Source organism: Pteropus vampyrus, unplaced genomic scaffold, assembly GCF_000151845.1.
Source record: "Pteropus vampyrus isolate Shadow unplaced genomic scaffold, Pvam_2.0 Scaffold76, whole genome shotgun sequence".
NCBI lineage: Eukaryota > Metazoa > Chordata > Mammalia > Chiroptera > Pteropodidae > Pteropus > Pteropus vampyrus.
In genome coordinates, this window is record NW_011888857.1 from 3,847,395 (window position 1) to 3,850,879 (window position 3,485).

At 34.0% G+C, this 3,485-nt stretch overlaps 1 protein-coding gene and 1 pseudogene across 3 annotated transcripts in view; both read left to right on the forward strand.

Annotated features, from left to right (window-relative positions):
- KIF18A (kinesin family member 18A) overlaps nt 1-3,485 on the forward strand; it is an 82,091-nt gene that overhangs the window by 39,354 nt on the left and 39,252 nt on the right. The window lies entirely within an intron of this gene.
- LOC111741346 lies at nt 1,547-1,658 on the forward strand (annotated as a pseudogene).

The window sequence follows — 3,485 nt, forward strand, 5'->3', positions numbered from 1 at the left end:
GAAAAGGCTTCCAAATTGGAAAGAAAGAAGTAAAACCATCACTATTTGCAGATGACTTGATACCATGTATGGAAAACCCTAAATACTCTATCAAAAAAAAAAAAACGAAACAAAACTATAAGAACTAATAAATGAATTCTGTAAAGTTGCAGGATACAAAATCAATATACAGAAGTCATTTACAATTGGATCAAAAAGAATATATACCTAGGAACAAATTTAATGAAGTGAAAGACCTGTACACTGAAAACTCCGAGACATTAATGAAAGAAATTGAAGAAGACACAAATAAATGGAAAAATATTCTGTGTTCATGGATTGGAAGAATTAATATTAAAATGTCCATACTACCCAAAGAAATCTACAGATTCAGTGTAATCCCTATCAAAATTCCAAAGGCATTTTTCACAGAAATAGAAAAGACAGTTCTAAAATTTGTATGGAAGCACAAAAAACCCTGAATAGCCAAAGCAACCTTAAGGTAAAAGAACTAAATTAGAGACATTACTGTCTCTGATTTAAAACTGTATAACAAAGCCATAATAAAACAGTATGATATTGGTATAAACATAAATACATAAATCAATGGAACAGAATTGAAAATAAATCCAAGCATATATGGTCAGTTAATTTACAACAATGGAGACAAGAATATACAACGGGGAATGGACAGTCTCTTCAATAAATAATATTGGGAAAAGTAGACAGGCATTCACAAAAGAATGAAACTGGACCACTACTTCATACCATACACAAAAATTAACTCAAAATGAATTAAATACTTCAACTTAGACCTGAAACAAAAGTTCTAGAAGTTTTGACATTGGACTTGGTTTTGATTTTTTGGGATTTGATAGCAAAAGCAAAGCTCATAAAAGCAAAAATAAACAAGTGGGACTACACCAAACTAAAAAGCTTCCACACAGCTAAAGCAAGTAATCAACAAAATGAAAAGTGAACTTACCGTATAGGAGAAAATATTTGCAAATAATTATCTGATAAGGGTTTAATATCCAGAATGTTTAAGGAACTCATACAACTTAATAGCAAAAGAGCAATCGATCTGATTTAAAAATGGGCAGATGATCTAAACAGACATTTTTCCAAAGAAGATGTACAGATGGCCAAAAGATTCATGAAAAGTTGCTCAGCATCACTAATCATCAGGAATTCAAATCAAAACCACAGTGAAATATCACCTCACATGTTAGAATGGATGTTATCAAAAAAGATAAGAAATGAGGGTTGGTGAGGATGTGGAGAAAAGGGATCCCCTGTGCACTGCTGGTAGGAATGTAAATTGATGTAGCCAGTTTCAAACATATTGAAAACAGTATGATGGTTCCTCAAAAAATTAAAAATAAAACTACCATATAACCCAGCAATTCCACTTCTAGGTATTTATCTGAAGAAAGCAGAAACACTAATTGGAAAAGATCTATGCACTAACATATTTATTGCAGCATTGTTTACAATAGCCAGGGTGTGAAAACAACCTAAGTATCCATCAACAGATGAATGGATAAGGAAAAAGTATATATAAAAATGCAGTGGGCTACCTTGAACAAGCCCGATCCCATCTGATCTCAGAAGCTAAGCAGGGTCGGGCCTGGTTAGTACTTGGATGGGAGACCACCTAGGAAGACCAGGCGCTGTAGGAGTAAAAAATAAAAAAAAATAAGGGATTGTAAGCTGACAAGGTCCTTGCAATCTGTGAGGTCAACCAAGGGTTGCCTTGCCTTTAAAAATAAAAAATAAAAAAAAAATGCAGTGGAATATTATTCAGCCATAAAAGAAAAAGAATGAAATCTTGCCATTTGCCAAAATAAGCATGGACCTTGAGGGCATGATGGTAAGTGAAATAGTCAGGGAAAGTCAAGTACCATATGATCTTGCTTATATGTGGAATCTTAAAAAAAAAATAAAAATAAAAAAATAAAAACAAGCTCATAGAGAAAAATACAGATTGCTGGTTGCCAGAGGCTGAGGTTGCAGTATGGGTGGAATAAGTGAAGGAAGTCAAAAGGTAGAAACTTCCAGTTATAACATAAATAATTCATGAGGATGTAATATACAGCATGGCCACTATAGTTAATAATACTGTACTGTGTATTTGAAAATTACTAAAAGAGATCTTAAAAATTCTCATCACAAGGAAAAAAATTCTGTATGTATGGTGACGGATATTCACTAGACTTATGGTGATGATTTCACAATATATACACATATCGAGTCAAAAAATAATGCAGAAATACATTCATACAAACATATATACACACATACATAACATGTGGTGGTTCCCTATGACCACCTATCTAGATTTGATGATTTACTAAGATAACTCACAGGACCCATCGCATAACTGTGCTCATTGTTGATTTATTAAAGCAAAACACACAAAACAAAATCAGCAAAAGGAAAAGGAGAATGGAGCAAAGTCCAAAGGAAACCAGATTGAAGCCGACAAGTGTCCTCTTCCAGTGGACCAACCAACATAGCATGCGATTAAGTGCAAAACGTTGAGACAAGTGTGAAATGTTGTCTACTTTGGAATCTCATTAGAAAAATACTTAGTGCCCTAGGTTTTTATCAGAAGCCAGTCAAATAAGCATGTACTTCTGCCTAGTATGTACCAAAATTCCAAACTTTCCAGAAGGAAAGCAGTTGTTCAGCATAAAACACATTGTACAGTTTAAGCACAGTGAGTCCCTCTTACCAGTTTTGAAAATGAGAACCCTGTCAGAATCCAAGGTTCAAAATGCCAGCCAAGAGTCAATCTTACTACAAGCGTTTCTAAGGATAGCAGTCTCAAGCTTGCTATGTTAACTGCTGCACAACACCTAATTAGTACACATACTCAATAAATGTTTTTATTGACTTTCAAATTAATGACTTTTTCTTATAGTTGTTACCTACTTGGCTTAAATGGAGAACTCCCCACCCTCACCAAAAAGAAAAGCGTCACAGACTATTCGTACTGCTATCTAAATATTTAAGACCCCTAGAGAATAAAGCAATTATACCCTTGTGTGTTAAAATTAATGCCTGTTCTTTTTCCACTGACCTATTCATACTTCAAATGGTTCTGATCTCCTGGATGTTATAAGTCAACTAGAACAACAGGACTGAATCATTTCAAGATCATCCATGTTGTTCGACATCTTCTTTGATTCACACAATGCAATATATGTAGGACGTATTGTTAAATCGTACGCTTGAAACCTATATAATTTTATTAATCAATGTCACCCCGATAAATTTAATATACATAAATGTTAGGAACCATTGACTGAGTATATAAATTTATAGCTAGATAGCTGTGGCATTTCTTTAGTGAACACTTACGCAGAGGTCTAATACATAAAAAGATACATTCAGTACTGTTCTAATTGGCAACAATAGGGAAGATTCTGAATCAGAGCCAAGACTCCAGTGGCCCATCGATTCCCTGTACCTGCCATCTTTGTTCATAACTTTTCTCTTTG